Raw genomic sequence first — 21453 nt, forward strand, 5'->3', positions numbered from 1 at the left:
TGCGTTGCGTTGCGTTACATTGCATTGTTACATTCCATTATGTGACTGCTTTAAGTTGTATTACATTACATTGTATTGTTACATTGTGTAATGTTACTTCACATTATCATAAGTTATGTTGTGTATGTTAAGTTGCATGGTGTTGTTATGTCGTACTCAGTGTTGCCTTATGTAATGTTATGTGTGTGTTACATCATGTTGTGTTATGTTTTCTTGTGTAACATTCTGTTATATTACATAGGTCATCAATTTTTGTATTTTACCCAAAGCATGATTTTTTTTTTAAATCAAGTGCTTTTGTTGGCTAAAAGTAAATTAAATTAAAAATAATTTTGAAAAGACATTATGCATGTAAGAAGCAGAATCTGACAATTATGCCATACCTGAGTGTCCAAAAGTGGCATTAGAATTGTAATTAGATAATGTGTATGGCCGCTGACTAAGTGTCAGTTTTTGAGGGTGTTGGAGTGAGAATGTGTTGCTTAAAGGGCACATTTATCCTAAAAGCCAGCCCCACTCTTCCCCTTACATCCTAGACAAATTTTGTTATTGGTATTGTGTGTTTCTGTGTTTCTAATGGCCCCTCTTAATTATTTATAGAGATTGAATCCCAGCTGCAGTCTCAACTAAAGATCATATCCAGCCTTTTCTTTTTCTGTTAGATCTTTGCTGCTCAGCCCACCAGACGAGATCAATATGTCTTTTGAGTGCGAGATGATGTCACACGTTAGAATAAAGTTTTTAACTTTTAATTTTCATTTTAACAACATTCAAATACTCTGAATTTTTGACCATAGAGGAAAATTAAAATTATATAAATACAAAAGGATCCACAGTCAGAAAAATGGAAATAAAATAAAACCAAATTAGACAAACTTAAACTAAACAACAAAGACAACAAACAAAAAAACAGGAATCCAATCCAGCATCACAGGCTGCCACACAGAACGCCCCCCAGCACTGCGATCCCTCTTAGACATACATATACAAACGCATGCACAATACAGTATAAACATATATGCATAAACATCATAACATATTTTTTATACAATACATTATTAGTTTGTATAATAATTGGATAAAGTACATGTATTTTCAGAACTGTTAAATGCGCATAGAACTGAGGATAAAAGCAGTCATCAGCAGCTACGGTTGAGCTGGATATTTAGCACGTGCTCCTGACAGATGACCCGGGCCATCAGGGAAACTTTGGAGGTCTAAAATACCCCAGCATGACAAGCGAGCTGCTCTATGCTTCATTTTTTTCACGCCCCACAACCCACCTTGAACTCTTTGACTTAATACATCGATGAGAAGCATGTGGGTTTTATTTGCAAAAGGCACCTTCATTTGTATGTCTGTGCAGCTGTTGTGAGTCTGGTGATTCGGAGCTAAAGCATTAATCTGACTGGTTTTCCTCTGGTGAAGGGAAACTGTGTTCTAGACTCAGACAATTTCAATTACTTACAGTTTTTGGACCTGTTTAAATTTTTTTGCTGGTATCATCTAATGTCCATGTTTCTGTTTGGGGTAGGAAAGGAGACAGACAAGGCCGTATTGTGACATGTGATAGTAGAGAAGCAATCATTCTGCTGCTCTAGGGAATTATCGCAAAGCAATTTCATTTTGCACTGTTTGAGCTTTTCCTCCTTTGTTACAAACTTTATATATGTGTAACTAAAATCAGTGTTGCGTTTAAAGATCATGAAATCATAATAGTTTTTTTAGTCACATTTTTAATGCACTGATCACTTATTTGCTAGTATTTGGCCCAACAACTGAAACTTAGTTTTGTCAGTATTTTTAAAGGTATTTTAGTGTCCTGGAAAGTATTAAAGATGTTGAAGACTCACCCTGCATTTAGGGGATAATTAGTTATTTTTTGTCAAACTAAGTGCTTTCTCAAATTGTTATATCATTCCCCTAAGACTATAAACTCCACCAGTTACCAACCAGCATACAGTACCTATGAGCTAGCTTGCTAGCTTGGGTTGTTGCTGTGTTTTTGGCCAATGCTAACCACTGAGATGGAAAAATGAAGTCGATCAGAAGTGCCAAAAACTGCAGTTCCTCTAATGGCCACTAGAGGCTGGCTCCAAAACAGAGTCAATGCCCATAGACATCGGTTGTAATATGCCCAGCTTTACAGCAGAAATAAACACATTTACAGCATGGTACAAAACACGATTTGGTCTCTATAGCTAATTTCAAAATTCATGGTAATTGTACAGTGGGTGATTTTTTTATATAAATCACTGGTTTACATATTATTAAGGCCCAATGTTACACATATGTAAATGTGGGGCTGCTTGAGTGACAGGCTGTCTGCGAGTTATCACCATAGTTTTTCAATCAGATCCGCCCCCTTCTCACCGACAGCTCCACCCTATAGGCCAAATTTGGTCACTTCTGGCTCCAAAAGTCCAAGATGGCAACAGCCAAAATGCTGAACTCAAGGCTTCGGAATGGGAGTCCACAAACCATCCATTTATATCCATTACTCACGCTAACTCCCACGCCTGATAACGTGATGACATAATGTATTGTGTTGATTTTGTTTTGCTGTCACATCTTTAATTGCTGTTAATTTTTCCTTTGTTGTTCTTTTAGTCACAGTTGTTTGGTTTGAGCTCGCTGTTTGAAAAGAAGTCGATGCTGTATTGTCAAACCAAAAAGTTATATGGAAATCTTGTAACCTTGGCAACTCCTTTGAAGTGTGAATGACAGTAGAACCTAATTAGTGTTGACAAAAGGCAACTTTTCTCTCTCCTATGAAGTGCAGGGTTATTCCAGGTTAAACATGCATATTTTCATGGAGTTTATTCCAATTGACCAAGAAAAGGAATATTTGCCTAACTGGATACAAAATAAACTTGGAAAGAGTTTAGTGCAGGGTGTGTTACAGCGTTGCATTAAATGTGCATTTACACGCACTAAAGTAACTGAGTTACAGACTGTTTTCTCCAATGAGCTGATTTTTGAAAAGCCATAAATGAGAAATTCAGTGAGCACAATCAAGGGAGGGGATTAGAGAATCAAGATTTTATTCTGCAGATTTCTCTGCCATGTGTAGGTGACAGGTAACCAAGTTTCTAATCTGCTTTTTAAAAGTGAGCATGTGCAAGACGTCAGACAGGGACAGTGATAGCAGAATGACTGGATGGAAGAAGACATAATCACATGGAGTGATGTGTCCTAGTATCATATCAATATTTTAATACTAAACACTATAATAGAAAATAATAATACAACAGCATTCAATGAGGGACTCATTTAGCTTGACAAACTGTTAATTGTGTGTAACACATTTTTAAAAACTTAAAATTTAAAATAATAATTTAAAAAAACTGAATTAAAAAAAAATATAAAGGTGTTTGAATGAGATCACAATGAAGAGAGTTTGGAGATGGGTGCAATCCGAGCAATGGCACTCAGGGTCGTGGAGGTAGGAAGTAGGGATGGGCCATCGCTCACATTTGTTCTATGTAATGGATTGCTGTATTACAGATGGAGTGATCCATCATAGGATGGTCTTTAGTTTATTTGAATCAAATCGTAACGCTCGTACCATGCTCTCATAGGTACTCTTGTGAAAAAAGTCTGAAGAAACTCCTACAGGGATTAAAGAAACAAAAGCCTAAATCAAGATTTCTATAACATAAAAATAAAATATCCAAATAAAAACTGGCAAACTTTGAGGCAGAATATACATAAAGCGACATATTTGATCCCGGTCTCCCTGGAATCAGCAAACAAAACAAAAGAAATACTCTGTATGTTAGTCCTCTGATCACAGATACAATGTAGGCAGTTGAGTCAGTATGTATAAGTAAACATGACTTTGACTCCCAAAGCTATAAACCAAAGAACAAAGTCGCCTCAGTTTCTGGGATATTGTCAGAAGACAAAAGTTTCTGTGTCAATACTTCAGAGCTGTGAACTCAAAGAATGCATGAAAGGTCTTTTAGAAGTTAATAAATCCTATTGGGCATATACTGTAAATTCTATTAACTGCCTTTGCAGTGAGAGGATGTTTTTCTTGATGACATTGTGGGTCTTGTCTCACGTTTGAAAGTTTTGTTCCTCTTCATCAGACAAGACCGAGCTATCCAAGAGATAAGCATCACGGCCTTTAATGGAATCTGGCCAGTGTGGGCTGATAAATGAACTGAATGATTCCTGCATATGGGCTCCCTACTCGCCGGATCTCCCGAGACTGAAAAATGTCTTTGACGTCGGAGCCATTAGCAAACTTAATATTTTAAATGAGCCCCTCTAATTTTCTGTAGTTTTGTTGCAGAGAGGAGAATGGAAGTCCTCTGGTCTGTGGCATCTGATTTATTGCGTTCCCTGTACGCTGGGCAAAAACGTTTATACAAGACAAGTGGAAGCGAGTGCTCTGGCAAATTTGGCCTGATGTGTGGAGCTGTGAGTGCGTTAATATTATTCACAGGGGTACTTTTATCCCTGGCTTAGCTTTGTGTCCAGCTCAATTAAGCAAAGCTCATACACTTTCTCAGACACTGAGCCGTGATTATCATCAGAGGAGCTGCTGGCCACGTCCCACCAGCTTGTGTCCTCGCTCTCTCCCAGCTTTGTGAAAACAGAGGGTGGGAGGGTGGTGGTGGTGATGTGAGTCTAACTGGCCTATTTTCCAGTGTCAGTTCTGGACGCAGCGGGAAACACTGGGTGCCTGTGTGAGGATATTTCTTGGCCATGTCAATTGCTCTGAGCCCACTGAAGCTCCTTTTGGGACAAATCTGATAGTCCCCAAACGACTGTTTCCTCCTCTTATTTAAGGGTCCCCCCTGAGGACAAGAAGAAGCAAAATATGACTTTGCCATATGACCCATGAGAGACCACTCAAAGCTATGGGGAGATAAACAGGAGCAGCGATGTGGACATGGATGAATTGTGAGACAATGGGCCCCTGGGCATGACTGGACGCCTGAAAGATGCAATACAATGCCCACCCTGTTTTTTTCTGCCTCTGGTACTTGAAAAATCATAAAATAACAAAAACATAATAAAACCATAAAATGTCTCCACACTGCTCATCCAAAGTAATCCAAGTGTCCTGAAGCCCCAATATGCAAAGTTGTTTTGAAAAAAGTCAATGACTCCATTGAGAGAAAATCATTCATACAGTTAAAAGCATGTTCAGGGTGCCTTGATACAATTAATACCACTACTACTACTACTACTACTACTACTACTACTACTACTGCTGCTGCTGCTACTATTATTACTACTTCTACTACTACTAATTCCAATAACTACTACTACCAATTACTACTATTACAAGCTTTAACTACTACTGCTAGTACTAATAACCACTACTAGTACTAATAACCACTACTAGTACCACTACTACTACTAATACTTCTACAACTACTGCCATTATTACGTCTTATCACTGCTACTAGTATTACCACTACTATTACAAACAGCTACTATGATGACAAGAACTACTGAATGAGTGCAATTGTGCAATGTAAACATAGTAGCACAAACTTAGGTCTAGTATACTATAAAGCTCATATGTACCATCATTTTTACACATACTTAGTGTTTACAGTAATGTTAAGATGTTCTACTATCGAGCTCACAGGGTTTGAGCAGGTGTGTGTATGACTGATCTGTGTCCCGACATTGAAAATCCAATTGGACTTTTTTAATCCCTCTGACAAACTTACATCACTTACTCTACTACTGCTACTATTACTACTACCTCTGCTGCTACTACTGTTTTTATCAATAACTACTGCTACTACTATAACCAATAACTAATACCACTACTGCAGCAACATGCCCGAGCATGATGGAATCTTCCTAGTAGTTGCTGTTTTTAATCAATTCATCCTTCAACTCCAAAGATGTAGCAGGATCAAGGACAAATAAAATTTGTAATTTGATCAATTAATCTACCATCTACCTTCTTCTACCTCCTACTTCTACTATCTCTGCTACTATTGTTACCAAGAATACTTTACACTGATGAGGATAGTAATTTGTAATGGCACTGATGAGTGTAAAATGGAAATTTTTCCAGTTCTCCACTGAGAACAAAGTACCACAGCACATTTAAGAACAACTGCTTCTGCTATTGTCATGAAGTAGTTGTTAGAACTACCTAAACATTGAAATACTTCTGGTACTTAAAGACTGTTTTCAATAATTGCCTCCTATTTTCCTGTAACTCTGCCTCCATTGTTTATAATTCTGTCCTCTCCTTACCTTTTTCTTTAGTGTAACCGTTAAATAGGGCACTGCTGTAAAAGAGCAGGTACACAGAGCCAACTCACTCTGTATACATAACGGTTAAAAATGGAAATGAGCTCACACAGGCTTATCTTTCAAGAAGATGATAACAGGCCTGCTTCGCAGTATCATCTGCAATTAAAAGGCCATGTCTTTATTTGTTCTAAGGGTGGGCCCCAATCAGAATCCTTGCTGTATGTAAGAGATTTTTTCAGCATTCAGGCATTCAGCATGCGGATGCAAGTCACACATTAAAAAGCAAACAGCTTATTATCTCACATGCAGGCCATAATTGAATGTGCAAACACTTCAACAGATAGCACTGTTTGCCATCTGATATGAAAATCAAGTACAGGCTATTTTTGTCTGAAGGCTTACAGGCCGTTGCATATTTTAGACATATGATTAAAAAAAAAAACAAATGAGATGATTTGTTCTTATAAATCAATCATGATTGTAACAAAATCAAGCATCCACAGGAGGAGGTTGACACATTCACAACAAATATGACAAATGATTTGTGTATTTTAAAAGTGGGTGGAATTAGGTAGGGACAGTTTGTTTGGTTCCGTCTGCTGCCGTATGCTCATATGAATCATGGTGAGAACACTTCCAAGGAAAATATTTACTGTTCTGAAAATTGTGTTAAAGAGTCACTCCACAGATTTTACACATAAAGGTCAGTTTACTCATCATATGGAGTACCAGTTTGTTGTTTAAATCTCTACTCTGGCTCAATTGGGATCTTTTTTTTAACACTTGAGAAAATAACCCAGATGATGCACTAGTGATGTCAGTTTTCTTTTAACAAAAAAACAAACTTGCATCACAAACTGTCACCTGGGTCTGCCTTTAGAAGAGGACATTCTGTGATAGAGGAGTGTTTTAGGATTTTTTTTTCTGCTTTCACTTGAGTGAATGCCAAACTGAAGAGTATCTTCAGTAACCTATTAATTTACTTTATTTGTCAGGGCACAGTTAGACATAAATTTGATATTTATGTTTATAAAGTAGTTATGTTTATTTATATAATGTTTATTTGTTAGGAGTTCTTTTTCTGTTAACACTTACTTTTCTGTCTTTTGCTTACCTGTGGGATGGTAAGGGTATTGGACTTATCAAGCAACTGTGGGGACTATGGGTTCAGGGATTATTGGGAAATTTAGATAATTTTATTTTTGTTTGAAGTGTTCGTTATGGTTGCCTGTTATTACCACCTGTCTGCAGGTGTAATTTAATTTCTGTACTCGTACTGTACTCGTTGAGGTATATTTATATTGTCTTTGATTTCATGTTCATTTCATCCCGATTGTATTCTTCTGACAGCTTCTTGGATTTCATTGACCTGCTGATAAAGTTGTGTATTGCTTTAGATTTTTCGTTTGAAGCTTTATTTTGCAACGGAAAAAGCAGCTAGTTGGTAAATTAAAATAAGAAGCTTCTGCTCTGGACATTTAATTTAATCCATACCCTTTGTGTGCAACATGTCTGTTACATTCAAATGCTTGCAAAGCATGTTTACACAAATATATCTATTGCTGTCTTTAAAGCTTCAGTATCAGTATATAGAAGTTTTGATGTTTGGTGAGGTTCCCACACGGGCGCACCAGAAGTGATGCATTTTGCATCAACTGTTACTGCTTAAGGGGCAAGAGTTTACTTATTTCCTGTTAGATCTGTTTCATTTTTATTGGGTTTTTTTTTTGGTCCGTTTGGTACTACTTTTCATTTTGCTTTCCAAATGCTTTATTTGTATGTGATTCTGATGTATTCTGATATTTTCTTCAGATACTATGTAGGCGATGTTGACTGTTTGCAATTAAGAATAAAAGGAAGGGTGGAGCAGAAGCCCAGAGTATGTCAGAGGAGCTATGTTTGAAACTCCTAAGAAGCATAAAAGAAGTTTCTGGAGTCGATGCTTTAGATAAATAAAAGAAACATGGGGTTCAGAGGAAGGATTATGAGCAAAAGGAGACTTGAAGAAAGCTCCTGGGGGCATGGGATATGCAGCAAGCTCACCTGCAGGTAGAAGGTATAAGCAAGCATCAAAAATGTAATTACTCTCACTGCCAGAAGGGGTTAGTTTATTTTAGCCCATCAAAATGTCAGTATATTTTAACACTATTTAGCTGAACATGTTTTCCAGTATATGGTCCAGATGGTCAGTTTGTGAAATCATCAGCACTCAAATTTAAGTCATTTGAGAATGTGCAGGGAAGTCGTATCACTGTTGCCTATCCATAACACAGAATCAGACACTGCAAAAGAGACCTTGTCCAAAAATACCTCAGCAAACAGCATGAAACAAAAAAGATGGCCCATTATATTGCTGTGCTGCCACCAAATCGTTTTAGCCATGGTCAGAATCTCTTCACAGTCAGCCCCTCTAATGCCTGCATGCTGGAAAAGTCAAGATGGGGGGCCCCATACACAATACAAGCCAAAGGTAGTTCAGCTTGAAGCCTTGATCAGCACAATAGTCTGCTTCACTTTCTGCCGCCTCTTTGCTCAATCACTGCTTGAAGCTGAACTGACACAGGTAACTAGCTACAAATCTGTGACAACTGGCAACATGGAGCAGCGCAGCAGTTGCACAAACAGCTCAACAGTTACACTTCAACAATGCAATACAGCGATGAGGAGTTTGAAAGAGTAATGCTCCCTGGAACGTGTTCGAGCTTATATACTACAACTATTTATTAGTCCCAAGTGTTGCAGCTCTTAATCACTCCTGCCTAGACCAAATAAATGTACAAGGAGTAGAGTTGCTGCTTGCAAGGCATCCACAGCTGCTTTTAAAGTGGAATTACCACTTAGTTTAAGAGTTTGCGAATGCTATTCATGTAGGCCCGGATGGTTAACTTAATCATTTTTTAACACATTAAGATGCTATTATATCATAGAAATGCAAAGTATAAAGCGGCTCTTGGATATGAGGGGGAGGCTCTGGGCTTTGGAATTTGAAACACTCAAGAGAGTCAAGCAAAGTAGTAATATGTGATTTTGTGTGTGCCTTTGCTGTGGGAGGTAGAGTCCACCTCCTAGATACATTTCCAAATCAAAATGTGTCCAGTACTGTGTGTTCCCTCGCTTTCCTGAAGTGTGAGTTTCTATAAGTTACATTCTCTTTTACATCTATTCAGTCATGGTGGCCATCTCTACCTAACTGTCAAGGTTCTGTCAGAATAAAACCACCACTGACAGAAGTGGAAGAAAAGAAGTCTTTTTGTGATGAACTGGCAGAAGTTTAAATTTAATTTCATTCAGTTTTACAATGCCTCCATGCCGACGATAGCTGTGGCCAAATTTTTGCCTTGTCTGTTTGTCCATACATATCCCATTGTCGTAAATGCAATATCTCAAGAACACCTGTTCTTCCAATTTGGCACAAATGCCCACTTAGACTCAGCAATGAACTGATTAGATGGTGTTCAAAGGGTCAAGGCCACTGTGACCTTGCATCCGTCTCATTCTTGTGAAGGCAATAACCCAAGATCACCTTGAGAAAATTTCCTCAACTTTGGCCTGAACTTAGCAATGAACTGATCAGATTTTGGTAGTGAAAGGTCAAGGTCAGTGTGACCTCACCTGTCTTATTCTTGTGAATGCCATATCTCAAGGACATTTTGAGGGAGTTTTTTCCCAGTTAGGCACAAACATCCACTTGGACTTGATGATGAACTGATTAGATTTCTGTTTTCAAAGGCCAAGGTCACCGTGACCTTGCATCTGATAAACTGATCACAATTTGGTAGTAAGAGTCAAGGTCAATGTGACCTTGTCTGTCACATTCATGTGAAAGTGATTTCTCAAGAACACCTTTTCTTTCAAATTTGGCACAAATCTTTACTTGGACTCAACAATGAAGGTCAGTGTGACTTCATTGTCATATCTCACATACACCTTTAGGGAATTTTCCTAAAATTTAGCACAAGCGTGTGCTTGGTCCAACAATGAACTCTTTTGAATAGGTCGTCAAATTTCAAAAATCAAGGTCACTATGACCTCACAAAGTATGTTTTTGGCTATTACTCAATTACTAATCATGGTGATGTGATGACATTTTATATCTAAAAGGTCAAGTACAACTTAAGCATGACATCATTATTTTTAGCAAAAACACATTTCCAGCCATTACTCAGCATCATAAAAATAACTTGGATGTCCACCTTGGAACTGTGCTGATTCGATAGATCTTCTGTGCTGCTGAGTTGAAGATGTGTATCAAGCATCCATGTTTTCACAGATATGGAATTTAAACTTCAAACGCAACTTGGCTTGTGCACAGAGGCATATAGCTCAAGGTGGCAACTCTAGTTGTTTATTAGAAGGGCCAATGCACAATATATGTATTGTACCAGATATAGCTGAATGATAATTTCCATCTGGAGTCCCTGAGCAGATGCACAATATGTTTATTAAAACAACCTGCAACACAGATCATCAATCCAAATTGAATGTTTGTGGGAATATTAATGAATAATACTGTAGGAGAAAAATGTAGAGGGTCATCTCACTAACACTGAGAAATGCTCTCTTTAGTATAAACACTTAGGGATTTTTGTGTATTTAATTGACATAAAAGCATCTTTATAGAAATAATCGAAACATGTTTGCAATCAGAAAAAAAATCAGGTGTTGTTTTATGGATCTGTTTGAATAATTAAAGGTTAGGATGAATAAATAGAAAGAATCACGTTTTAGTAAACAGAATAAATCTCAGTAATAATCCTAAAGATAATTTTAAAAATGTAAGCTTTAACAAATAAAGCCAATACAACGTTGTTGCTGCTTTTTTACTTTTGTTTATATGTTAAACAGAAGAGTAGGTGCACTAAGTCTCCATCTTTTTTGCTTTTGCTCTAATGTCCTTTGACATTGATTCATTCTTTTGCACTTTGGGGCACTTTTTTTCCTCTTAATTTATTGAAATAAACTCACTGACTTAGACAAAGATCAAGAAGACAAAGGAAAGGTTAAATTGATTGTCATTCGTCATTCTCCACCATGACTTAGCAGTTCTTGCCTTTTGGAAGGCGCTTCAGATGTCCGCAGTCTAAAACAAACTCATCCTCATTCATTTCTTGAGCCAATGCTCAGCTAAAGAGACTGGCGTGAGGCCAGGGACAGTCTAAGCAATCTTTTTAATGTATCTCACACTGCATGTCCTTCACACTGTGCCATGATACAATTCACTTTAGCTCCACTGCTTTGTACTGTACAATGTAGGACGTCATCTTATTACTGGAAGTGATACTCCGTTTATGTGATATAACTCTAACCAACTGCCTAAACCTAATCTTAAACAACTGCTAAAAAGAAAAGATTTCATAATTTAGAGATTTTTGAAAAAGAAAAGAAGTTCTGTAGGCACTCAGCAGACACTGTAATTTAGTATTGTATTGAAAAACAAATCAAACATGATATCAGTTTTGACAGCTGACCACCTGTTTTTATTTTGTCACCCATATTATGTTAAAGGATATTTTTGCCCCCAAAAAACATATTTATTATTACAAATTGGTATAAAAGAGGTATAATGGTGGTACTGAGATATATGGCGTATACTCTTCTCTGGGCAGGAGGTTTTACCCTATACCTACCAAAAAAATGTGATATAAGCGACATATGTTTGTAATGCAGCTGGACAAAAACTTTTGCAGTTTTATGATACACTGCTGTTTGGCCAGACGGTACCTGGCATGGCAGTATGATACGCCATTTGGTTGCGTCAGTTGATAACATGGCAAGATGCAGCCATATGATAAGCCACTGGATGGCGTTACATTGAAACACTGCCAGTAGGTGGTGCTATTATGACAAGTGATTATTTTCATATAAATGTGTTGAGGAAGGCACCCTTTTTAAACCTATGAACTTTCAGACAGATTGGACGATGTACACCAAGTTACAATAATTTCCTGTTTTATGGCAAATATATTTATCTGTATATTTATCTGAAATGGGTTAAGACTGGACTCACCAAATTTGAAGTCAATTGGATTCATCTTGTAGGATAAGTTCGCTAAAGTACAAGGGGGAAAAAATCACCAAAAATGAGAGCAAAATTCGAAATGGCTGATTTCCTGTTTGGTTTTTGGGGGAAGGTCCAAAAGGCTTTTTTGTACGTCTGGACATGATTGAAACGTCTACTAGATTTCAAGCATACTAGATTTCAGGTGAAACGCAGTGAGAGGGCTGCCTCGTTGAAATATTGTAGGGGGGGCTCCTGAGGCATGTTTGCACACTGAAAGAAAATTAGAATGTAGACCTTGAGATCATACAGACAGACTTTCAAGTGGATTGGATTAATTGTGTAGGACAAGTTTGTAAAAGTATTAAAAAAAACATCATTTCCTATGGCCACTAGGTGGCGTTTTTATGACTTGTGAATATTGTCATACATGTTAAGGGCAGGACTCCCATCAAACCTATACAGTTTCACACAGATTGGACAATGTACACCAAAGTTACACCAATTTTCTGTTTTATGGCGAAACGTGAAAATTGTGCGCCACCACACGGCAAAACGCAAAAGACCTTTGATAACTTTTCATTTCCAAAGGGTTAAGAGTGGACACACCAAATTTGAAGTCGATCGGATAAATCCAGGAAGAGTTTACAAAAGTACGTGGCCCTAAAATCGCCAAAAAAGAGCACAAAAATCAAAATGGCTGACATCCTGTTGGTTTTGGAGGGTGGGTCCAAGAGGCTTTTTGTGTGTCTGTGCATGATACATAAGTCTACCGAATTTCGTAATTGTAGGTGAAACTGGCCATTGGAGCTCCACATTAGGGGGCGCTGTGGAGCCATTTTGCCACGCCCGTTGGAAACCACCAAAATATGAAATTTTTGCCAGGCCGGACCTCGTACCAACTTTCATAAGTTTTTGGGCCTGTTGAAACCTCCAAAAATGCGATTGAAATATAATAATTCCTTGCATTCCAAAAGGGTCCTCATACCACTTTCGGTGCTAGGGCCCTAATAAAAATATATATATTTTTCCAACTTCTTTTTTGCAATGTCCCGTACTTCTCGTGCCAAGGTGTTCGTTGTTATTTTGCCCCATAATTAGTACAAGTAAGCAAACCAATTTCCTCAGGGTTCAAAGGTTTAAATACTTGTAAAAGGGATCTGAAAGCAACACAGGAAAAGTGATGTCAATGCAGGTTTCAAAGGGTTAAACGGGTGATTCAGCCTTTCCACTGCTGATCCAGTCTTAGGAACACTATGTTGTGATCGGTGATGTTGCTTTAACAGGCACGGTTAACATTCAGAAAGTCAAAGTCATGTATTACTCAAGGATTCATGCTCAGTGATTACTCTTCCCTCAAACTGGTTTTACTAATGACCGCTCCATTCACCATCCCACACCCCACGATGCATGTCATGGCAAGAGTGGCATCTCTGTCTGTCTGTCATAATGTGAGGAGCACACACTGCATCAGAGTCTTTCTGCTGCAAATACACTGCAGCGCCTCAGGAAGCAGAGATTTATTCCACCCACATGTTACATGGAGACAAGTATGTTGACACAGAAATGTCTCCTAATGAATGCACGGATTGAGCTAATTAATGGCCCCATCAGCATAACTGATGAGGCCTAATATATCATTGTGATTATGGCGAAACATTACGCTGCTCAAGTGTCTTTTTTTTCATCAGGTTGTGACAGCGCTTGTTTATCTGCTTTGTTACACAGTGATGGAAAATATGAATAGCTCCTCATAGCACAGGGACATACACTAATTTCTGATATGGATGTTCATCTGCCCTCTTTGTAGTAATATTTTCATTCAGTTAATCATGGAATGAGTGGTTTGAGTCAGAACTGTTTTACTAACTATGTTGCCTATGAATGATATAATGATGAAAAAACTGCCTCAGTCATTTAATTGAGAGGTCTATTATTTTGGGTTAAGGATGTAAGAATGTATATTTCATTGTGCTTCTAGACCAGCTTTTTATTGAGCTTCTTTTGTCAAGAAAGATGAGCCACTCATTAAAAATAAAGTCAATGTTTTTTCTGGAGGTAATGTTAATGTTATTTGGGAATTATTCTACAAAAAAAATGTCTATAGTATTAAAAAATATATGAAGCTAGATTTGAGGCTTTCATGGCTACATTTTTTGTATCTAAAGCAATCACAAAGTAGCTAATTTAAGAAAATAATAGCTAAGACTGAAGCCTTTCATTTTGCTACTGGTTACAGTTTTCTAGCATTAATTATTCCAGAGAAATATGCATGAGAGTGAAAACTGTGCCAGCCAACCAGGGATACTGTAGATATACTCTTAGACATTGTTCTCAGATGTAAATTAGTGAAAAGATTTTTTTTTCATACTGTTACTGGAGACCATTTATTATATCGTCTTCTTATTTAATTCAGTACAACATTCAGTTAAAAGTCACACCTTTTGCATTCATGAAATATTCACAGTAGAGTCATTTCAGTTGTGTAACAGCATCAATTACTGTCGCTTTCTCTCTTGGTTTCCGCTTTTCTAAATAAATATCTGCCAGAAAATTACCCTAAAATACTGTGGAGAATCTGGCCAAACTTTGCATGGCAACATTTAACACAGCGTATATTCCTCATTTATTTTGATTGCACTGCAGGAAACATTGTGTCTGAGGTTACTCTTGCATAAAATAGAGTTAAATTCTTTCTGGCTGCTGCCACAATCATTTAGAACCAATTCCTCCTCACATTTAACTCTGCTTTTTATCTTCACATAATCTCTGTGGTTAAGTTAATTTAAAAAAGAAACAGAAAATAAACAAAAACACATGCCACCCCATCACATTTAATTCTCCAGTGCCATACCACTTCATGACTTTACATCCAAGAGCTCGGAAACACTGTCTGATGTGCTTTGACAGGTCATTCAGATGGAAACAGACTGTGAGGCTTCTGACATTTTTATGACATCAAGCACCAAAGTTTGGGCTTGAGTTGCAAGCAGTAACCTCGTTGTGTTGTCAGTCAGTGGATCTCAGTCCTGAATCTTCATGACCCAGAGTCCAAGAAGAAGCCTAACCTACTTAGAGGTTATTTTCATTGACAGCCTGGCTATAAAACACTCCGATTAGATGATAAGAATGAAACCTGCAGGACTGTCAGACATTACGGTTTGGACTGAGCAGTCATCAGTGTGTCTATGTGTGAATCGGTGTATATGAAACATAGTGGAAAAACACTTTAATTGGACGGAAGACTAGAAAGCTCCTTACAAGTCCATATCAATTTATTATTTACTGGACCAGCACTTAAGACTGACATGTGAAGTATGTAACTAGGTGCATGTCTAAAAGCTTTAGAACAGAGATAATCAATTTGTTTTGCACGGGGGCCACTTTTGTAAAATAACACTAAGCCAATACATGTTTTTAGGATTTTAGGACACTTTTAGGAACTTTGAGCATTTCTAGGTGTTGACAATGTTTCAGGGAAGCCAGGACTTTTGTTGAAATTTAGGATATTTCTAGGATTTTAGGACAATTCTCAAATTTTAGGATATGATTTTGGACATTTCTGGGAGTTTACATTTCAAGTATATCTGGACATTTCTAGAATGTCAAAGTTTCTAGAATATCTGGACCTTGCTAGGATTTAGGGCATTTCTAGGACTTAAGGCACTTTCTAGGATTTTAGGATATTTCTAGGAATGTTGCATGTTTCTAGGATTTTAGGAAGCTCCTTGTTTTTAGGATATTCCTTGGCTTTTTGGATGATTCTAAGGAATTAGAGCATTTCTAGCATTATAGCAATTTCTAGAATTTTAGGACATTTCTGAGATTTTAGGACTTTTCTAGAATTTTAGGACAATTAGACTTTAGGGCAACTATGATTTAGGAAATTTCTGAGAGTTTAGGACATTTCCAGAATTTCACAAAGATTCTAGAATTCCATGAGCTTTCTAGGATCTTTGGATGTTTCTCGATTTTAGGAAGTCTCAAATTTTAGGACGCTTCTAGGATTTTAGGACAATTCTCAGATTTTAAGATGCTTCTAGGATTTTAGGACATAAGTGGCGTGGCTAGGTCCTCTGTCAGGAGTTGCTGAGGATCTTCAACTTACAGCCTGCGGGCCCAGTCAGACCCCCAAAAAGGGTGCTGGGTGGCCCCCCCAACCATTTTTTAATTCACGATAAAAATAAAGGTGATTCATACTTGGAGTTGTTTTTGTACTTAGTATACGTGAGGTGCCAGAGTGCATAAAACAGCATTCACACAGACCTTGTTTATTTTAAAAAAGTGCCAGTAGAGGCAGAAAAACCCCTAACAAAGAAGGAGAGAAAAACTGTGCTTTAGTTTTATCTCATGAAATCCTTGAAAACAATTGCCGTCGCATTCTTTAGATTTTATCAGCCAAGCCTTCTGTGATCCAAGTCCTCATCCCATTAAGATATTAAACAGGAAACATTTCTTTTATGTTAGTGTTTAAAGGCACACTTTGATGAATACCTTTAGTTCATGCGGATTCCAGTCATTAGACGGTAACGTTAATCTCTGCAGCGAGTGAATGTTGAGAGAGATGAGGGTTGTTCTCCTGGAAGCAAAGCTGCTGATGACATAGCATTAAACATTAACTCGATTGATCCGCAGTGTAAACAAAGTCTAGTGGCGACATCTAATTGTGGAGCAACAAGTGTCATGTATTTTTAATGATCCACACATTACTGTCAGAAAGCACACGGGGAGTAGAGCCCAGACGCTGTTTGCTCACGGTTACAGTTTCACCTCCCAATCTCACATCTCCCCATCCCTTCCTCCTTTCATGCTTTTGAGAGGATTGACATTTTTTTTTTTTTTTGGATTAAATTTTGTTTGCCATCTGTGCAGAAGCGATAAGGGGAGAATATATGGTATGTAAAATATTTATCCCTTCGTTTTACTTCTCGCTGCTCTCTGGGGGGATTTAGTTGGTGAGGCATATAGTTTTTATTACAATAACAAGCCACATCAAAACAGATTTTCTACAATAAAGTTCTAAAAATATATATTCAAGAAGATCTTTCCAATTAGCTGCTGAACATTTTCACACCGGGGGGGGGGGATTTAAGCATATAGTGCTGAATAAACATGCATGCAAAGACGTGAACGAGAATTGTTGTACATGTAGAAACATTGCTAATGTCGTTTAAACTGCAACACAAGAGGCACTGGAGCTGCTTTTGCTCCCTCTCCTTCCATTTCTCCTCATTTAATGACTATCAAAAGACCAGCAACTCATATCTTAGCACTTGCTCTATACTCTTTCATCATGCTCAAAGAGGCAGCATCCTCATAAACTGGAAGGCAGCGTAAACACCATGCCAGGGTACCGTCAACTGTGTCACTGACTGTCCTCAATTAAATGCAAACTACTGAAGGCTGTCTTTCTATGGGAGGTACTGACCACAGCCTCAACCCTGAAGAGCAACAAGAAAAGAAAAACTGCCAAAACAAAAACAAAAACATTTCTTTAAAAAGTGCTTAAAATATATAAATATAATTCTGTAGCATGATTTTAAATGTGTTATTATGATAACTACATAGTTTTTCTTGAGCATTTGTCTTTTTCCCTGATATATTTTACCTTAGCTGTTAAAAATATTTAAAAAAAACACATCAAACATCCTTGTTCAAACTGTCACACAACTTTTGCAGTTTAATCCCGAATCTCATGTATCCAGTTACGTGCTCAGTGCCTCCAAAAGACATGTATTTTCAAAAGAACATAGTATTTAAAACACTTTTGCGTTAACAATGCATGTGCTCTGTCCGTTACAGACATTCTATATAATTAAATATCAGAAATGATAGATTCCAGTATATCAAAAGGTATCATGAGTTATCATTGGGGCTATCAGGATTAACTGCAGAGTGATTAAGGTCCATATATAATGCATTTGTTTTTTTGATGCTTTTTTTGTTTTGTTTTGTTTTTCATTCTGTTAATTGTTGGTAATCTTGGCCGACATTCCTATCTTTAAGAGGCTGCACTGGGCTGACCTTTGAAGCTAGAGTGATGATACTGGCATCATATGAAACTACAAGTAGAAGACCTAAGCAATTCAGTGATACTAACCATGTCATGCTATCATCTAGGAGGGTAGGATAAATTGTGCTTTAGTTAGGTTAAATTTTGCCAAAGAAGAACAGTATGGACATTTCACAATGAAAATGGGCTTGGTGGGTACCCATCAGCCTCCCTTTTTCAGACATGCCCACTTTATGCTAGTTCCATAAAAGTTGGGGCAAAAACCATGCAGTTTTATGCATGCAGTATAAATGTGTTATTTCCACCTATTGTATTTGAATATTTCAACATATTTGGCTCCACAACAGTCTTGAAATGGCTCCCACTTACGAGCTGAGCACACAGGTATAGCTACTGACTGATGGCAGGGAGCAGCCGCGTCACTAATTGTTTTTTTGTTTTTTTCCTTTAATTTTTTTTGCTTTAACTTTTATTTAATCAGGAATAGTCCCTTTTAGATTCAGTTCTCTTTTTCAAGGGAGCCAAGGCAACAGCATGAAAAAAATCACATTTAAGAGCAACAGACTAAAACCACAAGAGCAAATAGCTGAAGACCAGCAATGTACAGCCTCTCAGTGCAATACAAAAGAACAATGTATTAACTTCAGTAGGATTTTTGTTTGGGTTTTTTTGTCTTGCCATCTTCAGAATTTTCAAAAAGGAAAAAACTGAATTGCATTTGATTTCTGCATTTTGCTGAATTCTGTCTACCTTTTTACTTAAAATATCGAAAGCTCGAGTTCTTTTCTTTCCTCTTTTAGCAGTGGCTTGCAGAATTGACATGTTTATCCATCAATAGTCGGACTGTTTTCCTTTCTGTGTTGATGAGATCATATCTCTTAACGTTAAAAGCCTAACATGGAAACTGAGGCTGGCAGCAGATATGCCACTCACCAGAGAGGTTGTGCATTGGACCTCCTCCAAGAAAAGCTCTAGCTTTCAGTTTTTCCACTCGGCTGAGCATCTATGTACAGGAAAGCATGTGTCCTTGTAAGTCTGCAGGTCACCTCAAAGAGCGACTGAAAGGCAGGATGTTGCTGCCATCTCTGGTTTGAAGTTTCAAGTCTGTTTAGGCAAACATGTAAGCACACAGTGTTAGTGATAGACCAGGTCCTGCAGCCCACCTGTAGATCACTGCAGAAGATCATGGTCAGGATCATCATCAGTGTTGTTTTGCTGCTTTCAAATGTATTTCACAAGCATTTTAATCCTTTGGAACCTGAAAAAATAGATTTGATTTCTTTTGAAAACGGGAAAAAGGCAATGAGCAACAAGGCCAGAAATGTCTGGTAAATTGCAAAAAAAAAAAAAGGGAAAGTGTTCAAGGAGGTAAGAAAATTACTTGAAAAGTAGGTGTACGATCATATATTCTTAGTTTGCCTGACTTGACGTAAGTATTCTGGTGCCTATGAAAACTGTAAACACATATATATATATATATATATATATATATATATATATATATATATATATAATTTCATTTTTTTATTTTATTTTATTTTCAGCACTTTCTTGGTCATATTTTTGCTTAATTTTTATTTTTCAATTTTTTAAATTGATTTATTCTTGCTTTTTTTCAGGTTATTTCATTGTAACTTTATTTCCTTTATTTTCTTGCTAATGTTCAGGCCATTTCTTGTTCTTGTTGTAACTTATAGCCTTCTTCTGATGTTTTTGAGAGACATCAAGCCAATTTGTTCAGGTTTCAAAGGGTTAAACCACTGGGGGTCAGCAGAATGAGCATGCCAAGGGATGTTAAATCACTCTTTCAAATCACTTCTCTTCACATATTGTGATTTCATCAGGCGCACCACAGGTCTGTTCATTGGAAAGGAATGTTACCGGGCCAGCGTAGTTCAAATCCTGCTGTTATCCGAGTTATTTATAAAGGTTAACATTTAACAGTGCGAAATACGTTTGCAGCTCTGGGAAATTAATTTACTGTAGCCATTAGAAATGAAAACCCTACTTTGAATCCACTTTGTCATAGTAAATTGATCCCTTGCCATCTCACACACTGTAATCCATTATTTTTGAAAGCCTTTCCTCCTGTGTATTGATCACACACACACATGCAAACACACACACGCGCAGTTTCAGTCTCCTTTCCCCACCATAGCACCACCGATGCCCCAAGGATGCCATTGACCCTCCTGCTGCCGCTGATGTGGAAGTGACTGATGCTGTAACAAAAGCTGTGACAGCGTAAATGGAGCTGAGAGTTTTTCAGCTGCAACGTGTTGGGCTCATGTTACATTTTCACCATTTTAAACGGTTAATGTTCAGATGCCCTGCTCGTCTGTAGGTCAGAGAAATTAGAAGAAAGTTAAATAAGCCTAGATGGTGAACAGGCATTTCACACAAGAGATTTTCTTCCTCCTTTGGCACACTTTCACATAGAGAGAGACTTTTTCCTCTTGTAGCCCTGACAGCATTTTCTCAGCGGGATCCAAAGATTTGCCGTGAAAAAAATAGAAAAACAGCAGATGTGTTTCTCGGTGGAAACAGTCAAAGATCAGTGACCCAGCTCCTGTATCAAAGCAGCATTTTGTGACTGGTGAAAGCAATCTGTTGTGATTGCAGTGGAGCACGGCGGTGCCGTTTTCGCCTCATTGTCTCAATCACGTCTGAATGTCACAAACCAAGTGTGTGGGCAGATTAACAAAAGAAACCTGATGACTGCCTCCAGAGCTTCATTTGCATATGTACAATGTGTCTTGTTACCAAGCTTATTGAAACAGTGTCAGTATTCCAGGCAAGCTGTTAACTTGATCGCTAATAATACCAATTTTATTTATATTTCCATTTTGATGTTTTAAAAGCAATTATGCATTTAACATTTCTCCTTGTTATAAGGAAATTGAGAACTGCAATTATGTTGTAATTATTGTATAATGACCCAAAATATTATTTTGCAAAGTTCACACAATTCTAATAAAGATGAGTCTGTAGCGGCGTTGAAGACAAATGGTGGTGTGCCTGATAGTCCCCCCATTGAAAATTTATTTTTAAAAGATAAGAAAATTTTAAAGGATCTTTGGGTGTTTCTAGGATTTTAGGAAAGTTCTCAAATTTTAGGGTGTTTCTGGGATTTTATGACATTTCTAGGATTTAAGATATTTCTAGGATTTTAGAACATTTCTAGAATTTCAGGACATTTCTAGGA

The 21453-nt window shown here is 37.5% G+C and overlaps 1 protein-coding gene across 5 annotated transcripts in view; it reads left to right on the top strand.

The window, feature by feature from the left end:
- ntm (neurotrimin) overlaps positions 1 to 21453 on the top strand; it is a 574312-nt gene that overhangs the window by 473061 nt on the left and 79798 nt on the right. The window lies entirely within an intron of this gene.

Source organism: Plectropomus leopardus, chromosome 15, assembly GCF_026936395.1.
Source record: "Plectropomus leopardus strain MGB_pleo_1.0 chromosome 15, ASM2693639v1, whole genome shotgun sequence".
NCBI lineage: Eukaryota > Metazoa > Chordata > Actinopteri > Perciformes > Serranidae > Plectropomus > Plectropomus leopardus.